Below are 23,078 nucleotides of genomic sequence, written 5' to 3' on the forward strand. Positions count from 1 at the left end.
ATTTCATACTGTAAAGACTGACGTGAAGGTATGATCATTATTTGCAGCCTGTACACATACATATATGTATGTATAGGCTTATGTATCTAATATTCAAGTTCATCTTCTGTCTCAGTAATGACAGCCCGGTCATCACCACATACTATTGCAAGAATTTCTTACAATTTCAATTTTTGAATCGTTTAATTTACTAAGAACATATTAAAAATAATTAATAATCAACTGTAACTTTGTTCAAACGAGAAATACTGCAAGGCCATACAAACGTTGACTTGTACAATCTTAGAAACAATTGATGGCGTACAGATATTTTCTGAGTCCCAAAAAGGAGGCACTGCGCATGACCAGAGGTCAAGCGAACTACTACTTGAGGTAATAACATTCGTTCTGTTTCATTATAATATGTCGTCCCTAAGTAGATAGAGCAAATGCCAAGGAAAAGAATGAGTGTAACTAATTAGTGGGATAAATACTTTTTTTTTACGATCGTGTTTTTTTGTTGCATTTTCAGCTATTGCTGTTAGGCCTTGAAAGTTAAAATTCCCACACAGAAACTTGTTGCTATGGAAACCATTCCTCATAACATACGAGTAAAACCACAGTCTACTATATACAGTCACGAAGCTTGAGTTTTGAGGGTGCTAGAAACAATAGACTGTGACGGTACTATTTTGCATTGCTTGTAATGAGGCGATATTAGCGATCCTAGTGGTGAGCAACTATCTAATGTTTGCATATTTACTACGTATTGAGCTTCGCGACTGTATATACTAGACTGTGATAAAACTGTACGGAAATATACCCATTACAGTGCGCTGATTGTTGCTTAGTTACCATTACAGTGTAGTTTTGCGAAGGCTTTGGAATAATATCGCTCTAAATTTTCAATGCAAAATGTATTGTATTTTTAATTTTAAAATTATGATCGTGCAAAAAATGTAGTACATTACATGTTTGTGAAGTACTCGTTTTTTTAACTTTTCCTCGATTTTGTAAAAAGCACTTCCCAACCGTGTATCGTAATATACTATTTCATGACCAAGAGTCGCGCCATCAATTGTTTCTAAGACTGTACAATAACCGCATAATGTTTTATGTTGTCGCCATCTTTTCCCCTGCGAGTAGCAACCCCTCTTAGGAGCTCGCAGTTTCTGTAATGCCATAGTTGCTAAGAGTTTGCGTGATAGACACTTCAGCTCATGAATTGACGTAAGTCTGTACAAAAATAGCTCTTGTTTCAAATAACCCCATAAATAGAAACCTGCAGCGATATTATCGGGCAGGTCATGTGACAGGAAACCGCCCACCAACAACGTCATCAAGACTCTGTTTAAAAATTGCTTTATCGGGCTGAAGATGTGGGCAGGTGCACTTTGATGAATGAATTGATATTTTAATTATTTTTCCCACCACAACAGTATCACATATCACCAGGTTCAGATAACACTCCTGGGACTGTAATTACGGTTCGAATTTTAAATATATTTTTAAAAAATTAATGATTTGTGAAGCGACGGCGAACGAAAAATAAATTTCAAAACGTGAAGTTCTCGTTGAGCGACTGAATGTTGTCAATGCAAGTCACAATTCTACTGCCTATTATACAGGGTCATCATTTTATTTTTACTAACATTTCTAATATTAACTTGGCTATACCTTTGGATTAACGATTGAGAACCGGAAACATCGTTTGCTACCTGGTTTCTAAGTTATTTATCCTTCAAAAGAGAGCAGTGAGAATTATTTGTGGTGTCTCTTCTAGAACTCACTGTAAACCACTTTTTGTACAACTAGGAATACTTACGTTGCCGTCAATGTTTATTCTCGATTGTCTTCTGTATGTTAAGCGTAATGTGCATAATCTTCCTACTTGTTCATCCATTCATAATTATTCTACCCGTTCCAGACTTGACATATATTTCACCAAGTACAAATATAGTACTACAAGCAATAGTTTTATTTCCACATCTTATAAACTTTATAATTCTTTACCATTGCATATAAGAAACACGTTATATTTTACTTTCAGAAGGATGGTGAGGAGGACATTGATGGCAAATCCAATCTACAGTGTCAATGATTTTAGCAATATTACGTTTTAGATACTATTTGTTTTAATCTCATGTAATTGACAAATCTGTACATTTTAACCTGATTTTATACTATTTCTTTTAAAACTTTTAACCTGTTTTTGTGATTATCTGGTGATTGTATATTTATTTTTATTTTTTTTATTTTTAAATTTATTCATATTGTAGTAGCCATTTTTATATATATCTACTCTGACGTTGTCTATGGCTGTAAATCGCTGGATGACATTAAATTCAGCTGTCTGTCTGTCTGTCTGTCTGTCTGTCTGTCTGTCTGTCTGGCTATCTATCTACCACGACTCGAGTTCGATGATACTGATGTAAAATATAAACAAATCACTTTATTAGGTATAGGAGGGAAGAAAAGTACTTCATCCATTTACGTAAACTAGGAAATATCGCAATTTTGATTTTGATAATTTTCATTTGGTTTTGTTTAATCAAAATACAGTACAGTATTAACAATGAGTGTTTTTACTCACGAACTGAGCTATCCATTCGGACGTATTCATTATGCAGTGTATATTATACTAAATAGAGAATGTAGTTAAACGGAAAAATAATCATAATCTAGATATTTAAACACAATTCTGAAAATGGTGGCCGTTCATTTCGATACAGGCTTTAGTTCTTTTGTGCGTCTTATCTCACTATAGACTCTAATTCCAATTACCAGTTTGGTTCTTCGTACTAGTAACTCATGTTGAAGTAATTGTGTACCTACTCTATAAAAGAGTACCTTACGTACTGTAAATTCAATCTTCACTTCTGCCCGAACCGCACAGATAAAATTACTCAGACATGATTTCTACTGTCCGTCCAAGTGGTTATGTCGCAGGATCGTAGAAAGGGGGGAAATCACGTGACAGTTAATTATTTAACGAGGCCTTTTTATTTAAGTTATTTTAAACAGTTTTATCATATTACATAGACGACCAATTCCTAACAGAAATTAATGTTTTCAGAAAAGAGCTAAGACAACCCAGCAACTAGCCTTTACAGAGGGGCGAGTAGACGCAGGTGGGGGAAATCGGGATGCGACGTAGGCAAACGGACGACAGTACCTGTGCGAGAATATGATTCAATATTGAAAGCTCTTCCGTCACTGGAAAACGTGAACATATTTCTGGAACGTACTATACTCACTAACTCAGTACTGTTTAGTATATGCGGACTTGGTTCTGTGTGGAGGACAGTTGGAACTTCATTAGTAGAAGAGGTGGGAGTGAAGTACATTCACAAACTCAGGTATAATAAAAATTGAAGTAAAAATAAAATTATGTCCATGTATGTGTGTATTAGATATGAACAAAACTAACTGCCGCTCTCGCTCGCTGTGTTCGTTGCATTTGTCTTTCGAGTCTCGTCTCGTTATTCTCGTGCGCTTCGAGTCCCGCTCATCATTCTCGAAATAGCATTTGGTCGGCGTGGAAAGATTTCGTAACTTTGAATAACATACATCATTGAAATAAATAACATTATAAATGTTTAAATGAGACAAAAAAGACAAAACACAACAGTATCTTAGTTACCAAAATGTTCCGGTTCTATTATATGCTATTACCTATGATTATATGAATAGAAAAAAAAAAACAATTCTCAAATAAATTTACATTTTTAATAAACATAAAACATAACGTTAATATGTTTTTTAACTTCAGATTGCACACTTGATCTTACTTACTTACTTACTTACTTACAAATGGCTTTTAAGAAACCCGCAGGTTCATTCCTGCCCTCACATAAGCCCGCCATCGGCCCCTATCCTGTGCAAGATTAATCCAGTCTCTACCATCATATCCCACCTCCCTCATCCAATTTAATATTATCCTCCCATCTACGTCTCGACCTCGCCAAAGGTCGTTTTCCCTCTGGTCTCCCAACTAACACTCTATATGCATTTCTGGATTCGCCCATACGTGCTACATGCCCTGCCCATCTCAAACGTCTGGATTTAATGTTCCTAATTACGTCAGGTGAAGAATACAATGCGTGCAGTTCTGCGTTGTGTAACTTTCTCCATTCCCCTGTAACTTCATCCCTCTTAGCCTCTGTCCCTCTCTCAAAGTGAGAGTACAAGTTTCACAACCATACAGAACAACCGGTAATATAACTGTTTTATAAATTCTAACTTTCAGATTTTTTGACAGCAGACTGGATGATAAAAAGCTTCTGAATGGAATAATAACAGGCATTTCCCATATTTATTCTGTGTTTAATTTCTTCCCGAGTGTCGTTTATATTTGAAGAGTCCACTGCAAGAATGATGGATGTCACTTTTTTGTCGAAAATGAACCGAGACTGTCAATGCCTAGCTTAAGACATATAGAATGTACATAGAGAGTTATATGGCATTAACACTGATAGTCATTGTCCAGTAATGATCGGAAAATCACAGTTAATCTTTGAGCGCTAAGCATTTCAAACTTTCAATCGCTTCTCCTGCAAAATGTATTCCAAATGACATCCATCATTCTTGCACTGGAATCTTCATTTGTTACTGATGCTCGAAGGTATTTGAATTTTTCCACGTTTCCAAACAATAAATACATTCCAAGGATAAATTTCCAATTTTTATATTTCCATTTCGTACAATATTCTGGTCACGAGACATAATCATATATTTTGTCTTTTCGGGATTTACTTCCAAACCTATCTCTTTACTTGCTTCAAGTAAAATTCCCGTATTTTCCCTAATCGTTTGTGGATTTTCTCCTAACATATTCACGTCATCCGCATAGACAAGCAGCTGATGTAACCCGTTCAATTCCAAGCCCTCTCCGTTATCCTAGGCTTTCCTAATGGCATATTCTAGAGGAAATTTAAAAACAAAACTGGTTAACGATTGTCTTATTAATTGTTATTCAGGCAAATCATAGCACTTAGTTATGCACAAGATTGGTCTTCACATATCTTATTGACTTTTGGCTAAGTTACGACTAAAGTATAATTTAAGTTGTGCCTCTGAATACAAATTCAGTCGACTAAAGTCGGATGTGTCGTTCCTGAATACGGTCTGCACTCACTCAGTTCAACGTGCATTTATCAGTTCAAAACCACCTTTGATTTCAGATACTGTTCACATTGTAATATCGTTTTTTACAGTTTAACACTTTCCTTCAACTTGAACAGTATTTTCAATTTACTTGAGTGCAGTTCAACGTGTCTTCCAAGATTTGCCATATTGTTGTGCTGATCGTGTTGCTGCTATATTGGCGTTTTGTGTTCCATATTGGTTCTTGCCTCTAAATTCTGTTTTTCGTGCAAAACTTCAGCTGCTTTAATATCTGGCGCAATGGGAGACCTTCCTGATTTTTTTTCACCTGTAACCGAACCAGTTCTTTCAAGATTTTCTACAAGCTTCTGAAAGGAACTAAAACGCATTAAATAACTATCGAATCAATGCATGTAGAAAACTGACCAAATCCTTCTACATTCATAATATTGAAAAAAGTCATATACGAGTTTTGAAGAAATAAAATAATTTTCCTTTACAAACCAAAACTGATTATAACACAATGCAAATAAATTAGACATTAAATTCATTTTAACTAAAATCTGTTTCCAAACAAACTAGTTACCATGACAATGAATGCGTACATGAAAATGTCTATTCTGTATAATAAATTTAGCTTCCCTTATGAAAAGGTTGCCAGATTTGGCAAAGCGTATTACATATAATTTGGAAACAGACCTAAAAGGTAAAATTATATACATTTGAAACGGTTAGGGAATCGAATATACAAAATGTCAGAAAAATTTACACCTAAGTAGCGTTTGTGCTCATTTACAGTTAAGAAAGTGGAGAAAAAAATATCATCAGATAGGTTAGAATGATTTGAATGCCATATACCGCGAGAAAAATAATAGTACGGATTTATTGGCATTGATATCTAAACCAATGAATAGCCATCGGTTAAGACAACTTGAAATTTCCATTATCACTCCCATACAAGTGATTTCTCAATATCTGATATATAAGAATATATATATATATATATATATATATATATATATAAGAATGCATTGTTCGCACATGTTAAATTATATAAATTGCGATGATACAGCAATTTTAAATTATACATTCCTTCGAAAATCTCTACTTTATAACATACAGGACTTTCATTTCAAAACTTCTCAGTCTATAAATATTTATTTATTTATTCATTCACTTATTTACTTACTCATTTATTTATTTACTAATTTATTTATTTATTTACTTATTTACTTATTTATTTACTTAGTTATTTATTTATTTACTTATTTCACTTATTTACTTATTTATTTATTTATTTACTTAATTACTTATTTATTTATTTATTTATTTATTTATTTATTTATCCATTCACTTATTTATTTATTTACTTATTTATTTATTTACTTATTTATTTTTTACTTATTTGCTTATTTATTTATTTACTTACTTATATACTTATTTATTTACTTATTTATTTACTTATTTATTTATTTACTTATTTATTTACTTATTTATTTACTTACTTATTTATTTACTTATTTATTTACTTATTTACTTATTTATTTACTTACTTACTTATTTACTTACTTATTTATTTATTTATTTACTTATTTATTTATTTATTTAAATTTAATTTAATTTATACAAAAACACGTCAATTTAGGTATTGAAAGGGAAATATGCGAACCAAATTTAAGATAGGTATAAACAATGTAAAAGAACACAACTTGGTTCGAGAGAATACATTTATTATTTACAACAGCTTCATGTAAAGCAGACCTCTTCATTATTGATTAGCATGTCTGAAAGACGTCTTTGTTTTTCACAGTGAAGTAACAGTTCTTTACGATACTAATGTCATAACGTTTCATTTTACAATACGAGTTTGATAAATAATCAATCGAGTATCGTAATATAAAGTTACAACATGTGTGTCGTACAAAGTTTTATCTGCTTTCTTAAAAAATTATGTAAAATTGAATATTGTCTAAATGTAAAATTTTTGTGGCTGCTATACATTTGCCTTTGTAGCTGATCGATTCATGTAGAGAGCCTTGTACGAGAAACATTTGAAGAATGTTATTATTGTCGGTATTGTTACCGTGACTAGTCAATATAAATGTTACAAATATGAGTGGTAATGATATTGAATCAGCAGCAAATGTTGCTATAATTGATTTATTAATTCAAAAAAAATCTCGACAGAGTTATGGAGAGGAATATGAAAAGTTTGAACAGTGGTGTAAGAAAAAAAGGTAGAAAATGATTCTGAAAAGGTTATGCTGGAATATTTTTCAATGAAAAGTGAAAATGAGAAATCAAGTTCTATATGGACTCATTATTCCAGCGGTGGCGAAAATGTAATCGTGCGCCGAGCCACTGTGTAACCTGCAACGTGCATAGGTGGAGGGAGGCGGACACCCGAAGGGGAAGTGAAGCAACTGTCTGACTTATTAACGGATTTTCATTTTCCTTACGTCAAGCACTTAAATATAATTTTATACAGTACAAGGCTACAAACTAATGTTTAGTACGTGTAACGAAGAAAGAAATGAACAATAAATGAACAATATCACAACCTAAAATTAACTGTCTTCAGAATGTCTCTGCGACAGAGTTTCAAAATCAGGAATTATGTCACTTACTGCCAGTCGTAGTTGATCACGAAGGTATTTGTCTGTCAGTCGTGATCTAAATTTGGTTTTCACTGTTTTCATTGTTGAAAATAATTTTTCACAAACGTAAGTTGTAGCGAACATGGCTTCAACAGAGCAAGCGAAAGAACGAAGCTTCGGATATTTATTTTTTGGCAAAGATTTCAAAGTTCAACATCTGTCAAGTCCTTACATCTAGCTTTCATTTAACATCACATTGTAAATCTGTGAGTTTAAATTGAAGATCTAACCGCATTATTCGTACATCTGCTGAAAAAGGGTCGACGTACAGAGCTGATGATGATGATGACGACGACGACGACGACGACGATGATGATGATGATGATGATGATGATGATAACACTTAACCTTTTAATGTTTCATCAGTAACATGTAGTATAATGCCGTTTTATGTTATACAACCGTTTTCCTCGTAATACTTGTGAACAAATCATACATTTAATATTCTCATCATATTGACAGCAAAAAAATGCGTCCTCCCATCCTACTTGGAACTTTCGTACATGGTTTCGAGAGAGACATATGCCACTCGCAGGTCAGAGACAAATACAAATGGAACGGAGTTTGATTCCAGTGAGTGAGAGGGTGGGGGTTGGCGGAGGATAGAAGCAAGCGAAATGCACAGCTATCACTGCGAGCCACAATGTCTCGACACGGCTGCACTATTCTATTCTGCGGTGTACGATCTCACTGAAGAAAAACGTGGACATCAATATGTGAACATAATTGTTAGCTTTTTTAAAGCGGAAAAGTGGATTGTGAAAATGTTACCATTAATGTGTATAACAAATAAAATATTTACTTTAAGACACTCAGTGGTGGTAAAGTTGTTCATTACAATACTCGTTTCAATGTTGTTATGTTTCACTTTACGTTATCAAAGGAGGTAAATAACTATTGTGCTAGATCGTGCGTATTTGCTTGTTTTCCGCACAGAACCAATACGCGGTAAGTGTGAAATACCACATTCAGTATTCCCAACGTAACACACATAACAATTTCCCTCTTCTTACCGTTTAAGGGCGACATTCATTTTACTGCTTTAGGCTTTTAACATATTATTTTTAGAGACGTTTAACATAGTAATAATTATAAATTGGAAACTTACCACTGCAATTTCACCTAAATTGCAATGTTAATTGTTGTTTTAAATATTTGTAAAAATTAAGTAAAGTCTACTACTCCACGAAACTTAATGCATTCCTGATGCAAGTAACATTAAGGAAGCCGTGAAAAAATCAACAAGATTCCAGATGCCGATGTTATTATTGCAATATGTTATATAAATAATATAGTTAAAATATGAAAATGAAAAATAAATCATTACATAACCTTACCGTTTGTTTTAAGTTCGCATTTATAGACTTACTTACAAATGGCTTTTAAGGAACCCGAAGGTTCATTGCCGCCCTCACATAAGCCCGCCATCGGTCCCTATCCTGTGCAAGATTAAGCCAGTCTCTATCATCATATCCCACCTCCCTCAAATACATTTTAATATTATCCTCCCATCTACGTCTCGGCCTCCCTAAAGGTCTTTTTCCCTCCGGTCTCCCAACTAACACTCTATATGCATTTCTGGATTCGCCCATACGTGCTACATGCCCTGCCCATCTCAAACGTCTGGATTTCAAGTTCCTAATTATGTCAGGTGAAGAATACAATGCGTGCAGTTCTGTGTTGTGTAACTTTCTCCATTCTCCTGTAACTTCATCCCGCTTAGCCCCAAATATTTTCCTAAGCACCGCATTTATAGACTGGGGAAAAAAAAAGACAGACGGTATATCACGGCCTGCTGGAGTATAGTAAACACAGAAAACATTTTATAGCAACAATGTTGAAGAAAGATATTTTGGTTTTCCGAAGTTGCCGTCATTAAACAGAAACCAACATGGAGATTTCATTGCAACTAATTAGAAATTCGTCTTTCAGGTATGTAATAAACGATTTTCGAACAAAATAATGTACGATACACGAGCGGTATGTTTGTTTTCGTGTTCTCGGAAATTAAGTCAACATACCGCTCTTGTAACGCATGTTACTATTAAAATATGCATAGGTTATAAAACCAATACCTGCGGAGCTACAAAGTCTTACTACAGAAATTCTTCTGGTGTCGTCATGTCTACACAGAGTTCAATTGTTCCTCGCAAAGTCACAAGTATTCACTCCAGATTCCTGCTTGCTCAGCTGACAGGCATGCCTTCGAGCCAGTGACATCAGCATAAAACTCATCAGGATGAGATATCTTGTCCTTTATGTTCGATGTCTTGCAGCTTTTCTCGACTACCCAGTTAAATGAGGAAATTTCCAACGTCCAGCATATTAATATTTTTTAAGTAAAGCGTTTAAGCGTGAAATCTGGCCACATTTTCTATTATTAAGGTAATGACATTAATTACAGTAGGCCTTGGATCACAGATTATGATGCGTTTAAAGTAATTAAGAATCCAGCTACCAGTCGTGATAAAATTTTGAGGTTAACAAATGAATGTGACATCTGAACGAATTCATTATTTCTACGTGTTGTGGGGCATATAAAGACACAGATATTTAACTCAATATAGTATAATTCTAAGGTACGGTACTTAAATGTGTTGTTAATTTCCAAATGAATCCAATCCTCTGCAATGACATATTATTATCCTTTACAATTTGGAACAATTCATTGGCGTCATATTGATGTGTGAATCGTTTCGACTATCAATTGCATTGTTGTCTGCAGACTAGGCCTCCTGGAATGAGGAAGCGATTATGAAGTAGTTAACGAGAAGGCTCCGCCTTGTTAAATTTAAATGCGGGGAGAATGAAGACAGAAATGAAAAGAAATATCAAAATTTTATTTAAAATCCCAAACATTCTTACAACCCCAATCATGCTCACAATAACAATCAGGAACAACATAAACGTTTCACGCAATTACAGGGGTTCGATGAATTCCCCGTCACTGTCACATTTTAGAGTATTAGATTTGTTAAAGGTTGTTTACATAATATTTCGGTGAGTACTATCTGCTACGAAGGACTATTCTCTTGGACACTCTGTGCACCTACTTTCACTTTCTATGTACAGAAATCGATTTCAGATTTCAGCCACAGTACGAATTCTTAGCATTCCTGATATCTGCGCATGCTGCCTATCTATCTGTGTGATTACAGCGATTTCTGCTAAACGTGATGTACCGGTACATGAAATATAATACTAGTCTGGATTTTGTTCATATTCAGTATCTACGAGTCAATTTATCAGGGAATGATGTACATGAAATATAATAATTTTAGTACTAGTCTGTCTGTGTACAGCGATTTCTACTAAACTATTGGACGGATTTTGTTCATATTCAGTATCTACGAGTCAATTTATCAGGGAATGATGTACATGAAATATAATAATTTTAGTACTAGTCTGTCTGTGTACAGCGATTTCTACTAAACTATTGGACGGATTTTGTTCATATTCAGTATCTACGAGTCAATTTACCAGGGAATGATGTACATGAAATATAATAATTTTAGTACTAGTCTGTCTGTGTACAGCGATTTCTACTAAACTATTGGACGGATTTTGTTCATATTCAGTATCTACGAGTCAATTTATCAGGGAATGATGTACATGAAATATAATAATTTTAGTACTAGTCTGTCTGTGTACAGCGATTTCTACTAAACTATTGGACGGATTTTGTTCATATTCAGTATCTACGAGTCAATTTATCAGGGAATGATGTACATGAAATATAATAATTTTAGTACTAGTCTGTCTGTGTACAGCGATTTCTACTAAACTATTGGACGGATTTTGTTCATATTCAGTATCTACGAGTCAATTTATCAGGGAATGATGTACATGAAATATAATAATTTTAGTACTAGTCTGTCTGTGTACAGCGATTTCTACTAAACTATTGGACGGATTTTGTTCATATTCAGTATCTACGAGTCAATTTATCAGGGAATGATGTACATGAAATATAATAATTTTAGTACTAGTCTGTCTGTGTACAGCGATTTCTACTAAACTATTGGACGGATTTTGTTCATATTCAGTATCTACGAGTCAATTTATCAGGGAATGATGTACATGAAATATAATAATTTTAGTACTAGTCTGTCTGTGAACAGCGATTTCTAGTAAACTATTGGACGGATTTTGTTCATCTAATATATAAAAGTGAATGTGGGTATGTATGTATGTATGTATGTATGTATGTATGTATGTATGTATGTATGCTGTATGTATGTATGTTCCCTATACAAATCTACACTCTTTGACCAATATGTACCAAAGTTTGCACATTTAACCTTCATAACCAGGAGAAGAACATAGGCTATATTGAAATTGTTAAAATGGACGTTAAATAAATTAAAACAGCAAAAAATAAAAATAAATACGATCAAACATTCATGTATAATACTAAAATGCAATCTTCTATAGTCAATTGTTCTTTATTTTAAATTAGGTTCCGAGACCATAATTCCATATTTAATGCGTATATTTCATGTTTCCATAAACAATGCAGCTATTCCATGTGACTGGAAATCAGCTATAGTGGTACCCATACATAAAGGTGGAAATAAATTAGATGTCGGAAACTACAGACCGATTAGCCTTACATCTGTCGTATGTAAAGTCATGGAGCATTTGATATCGGATTATATTCGTCATGTTCTAAATGCGAAAGACTGGTTTTACAACCGCCAGCATGGTTTTAGGGAAGGCTTCTCATGTGATAGTCAAATTACGTCGCTGGTTCAGGATCTAGCTGAAGAGGTAGATAGAGGCGGAAGAATCGATGCAGTTGTGATTGATTTTTCGAAAGCATTTGATTTGGTGCCACATGACATATTAATAGATAAGTTAAGTAGGCTAGGAATAGATAAAAGAGTGGTGCTATGGATCCAAGAATTCTTAAACGGTAGAACCCAGAGAGTTAGAGTAGGTTATGAAATATCGGAAATTGGAAATATAAGTTCAGGGGTGCCACAGGGCAGCGTTCTGGGTTCATTACTCTTTATAATATACGTAAATGACCTATGCCAGAATATTACATCAAATATGAGGCTATTTGCAGACGACTGCATTATCTATAGAAAGATTAGAAATAATTCAGATGTAGATGCTATTCAAACAGACTTGAATAAAATTTATAACTGGGCGTTAAAGCATAGGATGAAAATAAATGGTTCTAAAAGTAAATCTATAACATTTTGTAAAACCCGAGAGGAAACTAGTCTTAATTACGAATTCAGTGGTGTTGTAATTCTGCAAGAACAATGTTGTAAATACCTAGGAGTGTATTTAAACTCCAAACTTTCTTGGGGAGAGCATGTTGATAATGTTACGGGTAAAGCATGGAGGGCACTTCACTTTATTATGAGAATCTTGAGAAAGGCTAGCCCCAAATCGAAGGAAATAGCATATCTAACGTTAGTGCGACCGTTAATGGAATACGGAAGTACATGTTGGGATCCCTATATAATATACCAGATAAATTCCTTAGAAAGAATCCAGTATAGGGCAGCGAAATTTGTTAAAGGTAAAAGAGAAGATGGGAACGATGCGATAAAAGAACTTAAATGGGAAACTTTGGAAAACAGACGTAGGAAAACTAGAATAACATCATTGTATAGAGCACATATAGGTCAGAAAGCATGGGTAGACATAACGGCTCGGTTAGAAAAGCCAACGTACTATGGTAGGAACGATCATGATTTTAAAATCAAATGTAGGAAACAGAAAACGGATGTAGGTAAATTCTCATTTTTAAATAGAACTATAAATGATTGGAATGACCTACCTGCAGCGGTCTTTGAGGGCTGTCCTTCCTTAAGGAGATTCAAGAATAATTTAAAAAGTTGTATATAAAGTGAAAATTAAAATTAAGGTGATATTTAACATTTAATTTTTTAAGGTGACATGTATTTATCTAGCCTGACGAGTTTACTTCCTTGGTTTGAATTGTAAATTATTTAAAAATAGCGTGTAAGAGGGCCTTAGACTAGAAATGTTTAGCTTAAATGTAGTTCTGTTTATAAGTATGCATAAGGGTGTATTATTTGACTTATTTGAACTGTTGTATCAGTGAAGCGAGGTGAGTCAGTGAAGTTATGGTTTTACAGTGCAGGGAACAGTTCCGATGAGTGATAATTTATAGCGTCAATGAAATGTGTTCTATAGTGTCAGTGAAATGAGTTACAGAGTGTCAGTGAAATGTGTGCTAAAGTGTCAGTGAAATGCGTCATAGTGCCACTACAGGAAATGAGATGAGAGTAAAGTGAAAGACTATTGAAACTTATGTAGGACCTATAGATAATTATGTAGGTTGTATTGTAAAATTAGGTATTTTATTTTATGTTTTATTATTATTGTGTTAAATTGTATTGTGTATTATTATTGTATTGTGTGTAAAATTGTATATGTGTTGTAAAATTGTATTGTGTATTGTAAGTTTTATTGTGTATTGGTTATCATTTTATTGTGTATTGTTAATATTGTATATACCACTGCCACCGGGTGCTTGCCCACTTGCAGTGTAAATAAATACATACATTATTGTCTGTTGTATTCAACATCGACTTTCATGAGGCCATGGAAATAGCAAAACGCTATAAAATAACATTGTAGATACATCATGAAGGCCAAAATGTAGACAATTCATGCAGTAAGTATCCTTATGCAGTCCAGAACCGTATTATGTATTTCTCGAGACAGTTGTAGATAGTGAGCAGACTGTGTTTTATCAAACTGAATTCTTAAATTCTTTGAAATCACAAGAATTACCAACACATAATTTAATACTTAATATTGAATCACCAATAGTACTATTGCGAAATATTGATCCACAAGAATTATGCAATGGAATAGGAATTGGTGTGAAAAAACTCATGACAAACGTAATCTTATAATTATTTTTTCCCTGCCTCTGTACAATGTCACATTTTTGGCGGGGAGGAAAGGAGATGGCAGAAAAATTAATGGTGTTTAATACGCTGACAGCCACGACTAAGATAAAGAACTTGAAATTTTAGCGGTATCTGACTGGCAGAGATAAATAAACAAAACAAATAAATATATAAATTTAAAACAAAGTTGAAAGTCAGGCACATGATGAAATATTTTCTTTTCGGTGCCTGATCTACAATTGTTTTAAATTTAGTTAAACCTGGCAGGCATTTGGCTAAGGAGTATTAATTCATGTAAGTGAAGTTAAGTAAAGATTCATCTTTATGTGCGAGGAAAGCTTAGTAAAACAATTCGTTTTGGTTGTCTATAGTTGGGTTTCCGAAATTTCCGAAAATTTAACAACCAGTTCATTTGAAAACAGAAGCAGAAAGGAAAACCCGGGCAACGCCGGGTACTTTCAGCTAGTATTCAGTATTTACGAGTCAGTTTATCAGGGAATGATGTACATGAAATATAATAATTTTAATTTTGTTCATATAAAGTATTTATGAGTCTATTAGAATATTAACGTTTGTATTTCAATTGGCAATCTTTCATGTGAGCAACAATCAACTATGATGTCATATATGTGTTGTAATTTCTCGAGCAGAGTATGGAAAAACATAAATACCACATTATGTGGCCTATTATTAAGTGAAGCTATTCGGAGACTATCTATAATAACACAACTTAGTAAAACTACCACTTATTGTATTGTACTCACTTTCACACTTTCTTAAAACTGTTGTTTAAAGCACTAAATTAAATCTTCAGGCGCTCCTTTGCCTATTGTCAGATAATGTAACCCTGTCACTTCACCCAGTGGTAGCTGCTCCCTCATTTACCCAGGCGTGCAACACAGCTACCGAACAGGAAGATAATGTTCCACTGACGCCTACACGATAGTGCTTCGGAGTAGTGTGAGGTACCATTTTTGTTCGTTGAAGCCAGTAATGCACAGAGTCGCTAGGTTTGAAGCTTTCCTCCCACGCGTCCAATATGGCTCCCAGCAATAACACAACCAGAAGAAAGGAAGCACAGAGTCAGTATTTTCCACACTAGATTAGGGAATCTTGCAGTTCATTACGATATAAAGACTTATAACCGTTACCAGGATTGCGTTTGGAAGCAATATTAGTCTGACAATTTCAGTAATCTATTATATAGGGTGTCCGAAGAACTTTCGTAACTCGAAGTGCGCGGGAAAACGGATCTGTGTTGCATTGGTGTATTTATTTGCACCCTTCGACAGTCCGACTGAATTTTAAAACTCAAAATGTTATTCGTAAAATTTATTTACCTTCACCGCGTGGCTTGAAAGTATACATAGATTAAAATGTACAATTTCAGGGATTCTTAGGCCTTTTTTCGTTACATACAAGTATTTCGGCAAACTTGCGAATTCTAAATGAGACAGTACAGCAAGTGGACAGCTTCAAATACTTGGGGTGTACTATAAATATCTCTACTGTATATTGTAATTGGGGCTTTGCCCTGTTATAGACATAAATAAATAGATAAATAAATAAATAAATAAATAAATAAATAAATAAATAAACTGCTTCCAAGAAGTCAAAAGAACGATAGCAACGGCAAAAGAAGCTTTTAAAAGACAAAGAAGCATCTTCTGCGGACCTCTGGAAAAAGAACTAAGGAAGAGACGAGTGAAGTGCTTTGTGTGGAGTGTAACATTGTATATGGCTGAAACATGGGCATTACGATGAAATGAAGAGAAATTTTGGAAAACGTATAATACAACTTTCACGTATTAAATTTTTATGTTATTTTGTTAACATGTTTCGGCCTGCTATTGGCCTTCATCAGAACTGGTCGTTGCTGGTCTTGGAGCCTTTTGTTTTGTTTAGTGTGGGGGTGTGTTTATGTAGTGTAATGTGGAGTCTAAGAATGTGTGTGTTCTGAAATTGAGTTATGTGTTGAAAATTTCATTTGGATATGTTTTTGTGTGTTTGTATATTTCGCATTGTTCTAGTGTGTTTAGTTTCTGGCTTTTTGGTCGGATGTGTAGAATTTCCATGTCTGTATGAAGAAAAACTACTAGAAGCATTTGAAATGTGGATATGGAGAAGAATGGAGCGTGTGAAATGGACAGACAGAATAAGAAATGAAGCTGTGTTGGAAAGAGTGGGTGAAGAAAAAATGATGCTGAAACTGATCAGGAAGAGAAAAAGGAATTGGTTGGGTCACTGACTGAGGAGAAACTGCCTACTGAAGGATGAACTGGAAGGAATGGTGAACGGGCAGAAGAAGATATCACATGATAGACGACATTAAGATATTTGGATCATATGCGGAGACTAAGAGAAAGGTAGAAAATAGGAAAGATTGGAGAATGCTGTGTTTGTAGTGAAAGACCTCCCCTTGGGCAGAACACTTATGTAGGCCTAGGCTTAGTACAATATTTCTATGGACCGAAATAAATTGTACTATAAATCTGTCAATAAAAGACGAATATTTATCCTACACCAAAAATAAAATACAAATGGAGCAAATATTAGTGTTTTACCATAAACCAAAAGAATAAAAATGAAATATTTCCCTTCGATATAATTATAGCGGCATGTACTCAGAGGGTCATTAAGTATATGCGCGGGATACCTGATTGTTTCCATGGAACTCGTAGGGAAACAAAAGACAGACAGTACTTATGTACAGAAGAAATTAACATTTATGTTTCGAAATAAAAGACGAACGTTGTGAATTTCGATGTTTTTATAGCCTAAACTTTAATGAATTATTTATTTTACTCGTAACCTTTGGAAATTACAATAGTTCTAAATATCCAGGCCACAACAATACGAATGTTGATCACTGCCTCCTTGATGTCAATGTCGTTAGGATGCATTGAAATCGTACGCGTATTTTTAATGGCCCTCCGACTCCGAAGGCTATGGTGACAGTTACTTCAGAGCAAAAAACGACATTAATTATGTTCATTTCCTTTATTAGTAGTTGTAGTTAAGGTTACTGAAGTGTAACCATTTTATTAATAAGACATAAAAGGTAAACCATATTGGAACTGACTGACACGGTTAATCCACGACGATTGACGTGAGCGGCTTGCTTTATCTGTCATTTAATTTTCACGGTTCAGATGGAAGTTCCGAAAGATAATCTTTTACGTCCGCAATTTTGTGCATAAGGAAGTAATCTTCAGGAACTTGAGACAGTCAAATGACGCTACAGTCATACATGTTAACTTCTAGGTTACCAACGAAAGCACATAAAAAAGTCTATTTATTTATTTTACTTAAAGAAAGACGAAATATCGCAAAGCAAGGGAACTATAGGCCTACAATTCCTCAAATCTAAACAGGATTCTTTTACCTAAACCATCATCACAGACAACATATATTATTATTATTATTATTATTTTATAGATATCGCATAAAAGTCATGTCCTTCTGAATTAATACACTTAAAGTGAACTGTACAAGGGTTTAAAAAGGTCTACTATTACAGGGGAAGTAGTCTTCATGAAAACAAGAAAATAAGTGTAACTAACATATGCCCTACAAATGAATGCCTTCGAAAAAACGAGCACTGTGAAATTGGTATTGTAACAACAGCTAACTTATAATTTGAGCTCTTCGCTCGTCTTTTTTTTTTTTTTGGTATATCATAGCAACCTGTTTACTCTTTTGTTTACTGCATTTCAATAAGAAACGCACAGATTAGTTAGTAGAAGATTTATGCTGATGTTCCAATACAAATTTCACAGTAATTCTTTCTTAAAGAGATTAATTTAAGACCCATTAGACTTCTTTTCTTCTTCTGATCAATACTACGTAAATTACATACATATTTACAAATCGATTTTAGAGAACCTGACGTCCATTGCCGTCCTCACATAAGCCCGTCATCAGTCCCTATCCTGAGAAAAATTAATCCGGTCCCTAGCATCATATTCCACCTCCCTGACATCTATTTAAATATTATCCTCCCTCTACATCTCGACCTCCCCAAAGGTATTTTTCCATCAGGTCTCCCAACTAACATTCTATACGCATTTCTGGATTCACCCTTACGTGCTACATGCCCTGCCCATATCAAACGTCTGGATTTAATGTTCCTAATTATGTTTGGACAGCTGGGGGGATCATCGTACTAACCACACGATAACTCCATTCTGATTAATGATCGTCCACCTCTGCTTCGGCATGTGGCCTAAGACCAGCAGCCGGCTGGTCGGTCTTGGCCCTTCGTGGGCTGTAGCGCCACGGATTATTATTATTATTATTATTATTATTATTATTATTATTATTATTATTATTATTATTATTATTATTATTATTATTATTTATGTTAGGTGTAGAATACTACATAACACCTCTCAAAATATTTCATCCTTTTAACAGCTTGTATAAATTTATTGTTAGCCTACTATCACAAAAACGTTAGAATTTCAGTTTTTATGTTCTAATTTATTCTGAAAACAGTAATCAAAATCCATTTATTATTATATTTTAAAGTCTATTGCTGTGAAGTAACATTTAGCATGTTTGACCGCGAAACTAGGGATCCCAGGTTCAGATCTTGGTTGAGACAGGTTAACTGGTTGAGGTTTTTCTGGGGTTTTCCCTCAACCCATTAAGAGGAAATGCTGTGTAACTTTCGGTGATGGACGCTGGACTCATTTCGCCCTTCATCTCACTAAGACGCTATATAAACATAGCAGTTGATAAAGCGTCGTAAAATAACCTAATAAAATAAAATAAGAAAAACGACCTGGAGTAAATTTCGGTTTCTAAGTTACCAAAATCAGGAGAGAAATATAACATTTCCTTCGTAGAGAGAAAAAAAAATAGTATTTCTTTCCCCAAGGGAGAGACATACAACTTAACAACGAAATATTATAGGCCTATATCATGCTGTTGTTGCTACGACATTTCCTTTGCATCTGTGCATATGCGCTCAAAGAAATAACTCCAGCGAAATTTAATAATAAGAATTTCATAAATAGCCATCGGCGTGGCTCAGTCGGATAAGGGGCTTGCCTGCCGGTCTGAAATTGCGTTCGGGCGCGGGTTCGATCCCCCCTTGGGCTGATTACTTGGTTGGGTTTTTTCCGAGGTTTTCCCCAACCGTAATGAGAATGCCAGGTAATCTATGGCGAATCCTCGGCCTCATCTCGCCAAATACCATCTCGCTATTACCAATCTCATCGACGCTAAATAACCTAGTACTTGATACAGCGTCGTTAAATAACCAACTAATATATATATATATATATATATATATATATATATATATATATATATATATATATACTTACTTACTGGCTTTTAAGGAACCCGGAGGTTCATTGCCGCCATTGGTCCCTATCCTGAGCAAGATTAATCCAGTCTCTATCATCATATCCCACCTCCCTAAAATCCATTTTAATATTATCTTCCCATATACGTCTCGGCCTCCCCAAAGGTCTTTTTCCCTCCGGCCTCTCAACTAACACTCTATATGCATTTCTGGATTCGCCCATACGTGCTACATGCCCTGCCCGTCTCAAACGTCTGGAATTAATGTTCCTAATTATGTCAGGTGAAGAATACAACGCGTGCAGTTCTGTATTGTGTAACTTTCTCCATTCTCCTGTAACTTCATCCCTCTTAGCCCCAAATATTTTCCTAAGAACCTTATTCTAAAAAAAACCTCAACGTCTGTTCCTCTCTCAAAGTGAGAGTCCTACTTTCACAACCATACAGAACAACCGGTAATATAACTGTTTTATAAATTCTAACTTTCGGATTTTTTGACAGCAGACTTGATGATAAAAGCTTCTCAACCGAATAATAACAGGCATTTCCCATATTTATTCTGTGTTTAATTTCCTCCCGAGTATCATTTATATTTGTTACTGTTGCTCCAAGATATTTGAACTTCTCCATCTCTTCAAAAGATAAAATTTCATAAATAAAATTCGACAATTTACTCCCGTTCGTGGAAAAAAAATAGTATATACACCACGGGATCGAAACACATTTTTCCTCGGTACATTTGTAGCCTTCGGGATAAATCCTTCAAGGAAAATCGTGAGCTCCTCTCCTTTAATGTACGGTATATAACATACTTAAGAAATATGCAGCGAATGAAATCACTGCTTGTTCCTTGGGTCGTGTGATGCGTCAAAAGCAGCAAATGTCAGGAGTACTACACCGCTGTTATAATATTATAGGCCTACACGACATCATGTCTCACTCTAGTGTAACGATACTTTAATACGACACACCCATTCAGTGTGTAACACTGTCAATTGTTTGGAACCAACAATTTTGACCCCGCTATAAAGTAAGCAAATATACGATTTAAAAGGAAAAACCGATAAATACGTATTCAAACGCGCACGTTTGCTTATCGAAACAGTTATTAGTGTAGCTCTCAACACAATGTTATCAAACCACGAAGGGCACTCAGAATTTTAAGATAACAACAGCACCATGTATAGATTACGTATTTTCATAATAGGGCGGCTGCAATGGGGTCGGTGAGGGTGAATTTTGGCTTGTCTGGTCACTATTGATCCGCTGGCGTCGAGGGTGAAACAACGTCCACGTTCGCTCGGTTCGCAATTAGAATTTTCCCTTATCAACAAAAGTATTGTCGAATAGCAATTCAACGCTTGTAACTTTGTACGTATTTCATTGCTAGTAAGAAATGACAGATAAATAAACTTCATTGGGATCGGTTCAATATCTGTGATTGTTGGACTTAAAATGTCGTAAACGTAACAGTATTAATTACTGTCCAGTCAAAACATTTTTTTAGGCGAATAGCAACAATGAAGAGATCAAAATGCTGCAAACTTACGTGTATAAAAAGATAACACGCAAAAGATTTCTTCATTACGATTTTTCGAGAAATGTTTGTCTTAATAATTAATTAATTATGCAAGATATGAACCATAAATAAACTAAATATTCTCCAAAATGTCTGTTTTGCGACATCGAAGAACGAAAACGAACATAAAATGAACAGATCAGAATGCTGCAAACTTACGTGTATAAAATGTAGCACGCAAAAGATTTCTTCATTACGATCTTTCGAGAAACGACTATCTTAATAAATAATTAATTATGCAATATATGAACCATAAATAAACTAAATATTATCCAAAATGTCTGTTTTGCGGCATCGAAGAACGAAAACGAACATAAAATTGCACGACAAATCTCGGCCCCCCCATTCTGTTGCGGAGTGACCATCGTATGGGCCGTGGCCACGTCTTTCTCACCTGTGGACACTAATACACTGACAAATAGAGTAGCTACTTACGCCCGTGGCCTCATTGGCGCGGCCAGAGGCTCGGGAGACATTGCTGTGACATTGGTGAACTCCCAGGCTCTCACACACTCGACTGTCCGGCTATCCAGAAGGTTCCGCTGTCCTACCCGCGCGCGCTCTCGCGGACAAATGCGGAACCCGTATCGATTCGCAGGAACTTTTGTGGGTGGAGGAAGCTAAACTGCTCGACAACATTGACTTCCATTGTTGCTTATGCACAACATTTATTTTTACCGTGTCGCATCAACTGCGTGGTCTTTATAGAGTCAATAATTTTTAATATCAGAGATTATTTCGTTGTGAAGCGTCATTGGCGATCCCCGTTGATGGCTTCTACGGATCGAAGCCGTTGCGTTTCTACGCCTGTGCAGAGGCTACGGGGATTCCTCCACATGTTTCTGCTACGGCGTCGTTCTTCTTAGCGAGTACATTCAAACAGGAATTCATATTTTTACAAAAAAAATGCCCGTAAGTCGAAGATAAGTTGATGTAACACGATATCTTGACCTAATTCTCAATGCCGAGCTCGCCTACATCAAAATAATTTACACTTTTCTGAAATAGTTAAAAATTGCAGATATCTAATTCACCAGCTGAAACATACAGGGTGGAAGGAGTTCAGTGACAGTAACGTCACAAAGTTGTTATTATTATTATTATTATTATTATTATTATTATTATTATTATTATTATTATTATTATTATTATTATTATTTATAAATGATATAAGTAAAAGAATAAGTTCTAGCTGCATTTATTTGCGGATGATCTCAAAATCTTTCGTAAAATTAATAGTTCGGCTGATTATCAAATTCTTCAAAATGACATTAATTCAATTTCACAATGGTCTGTTGAAAATGGAATGAAAATTAATCAATCCAAAACTTTTGTTATTTCCTTTTCACGGAAAACTATCTCCCTAAAATTTAACTATTCTCTCAGTAATGTCGTAATTACTAGGACAGATTGTATTAGAGATCTTGGTGTCCTACTTGATTCAAAATTATATTTCCATGATCATGTGCAATATATTTATACCCATTCGTTAAGAATGCTTGGTCTAATTAGGTCTATAACTTATTCTTTTTCCACTCCTAT

The 23,078-nt window shown here is 34.7% G+C and overlaps 1 pseudogene; it reads right to left on the reverse strand.

Moving 5' to 3' along the window:
- Positions 1 to 22,079, reverse strand: part of LOC138699219 (uncharacterized) — a 126,180-nt pseudogene extending 104,101 nt beyond the window's left edge.
- Positions 22,080 to 23,078: the final 999 nt, after the last annotated feature.

The sequence above is a fragment of the Periplaneta americana genome, chromosome 1 (assembly GCF_040183065.1).
Source record: "Periplaneta americana isolate PAMFEO1 chromosome 1, P.americana_PAMFEO1_priV1, whole genome shotgun sequence".
In the NCBI taxonomy this organism is placed as follows: domain Eukaryota; kingdom Metazoa; phylum Arthropoda; class Insecta; order Blattodea; family Blattidae; genus Periplaneta; species Periplaneta americana.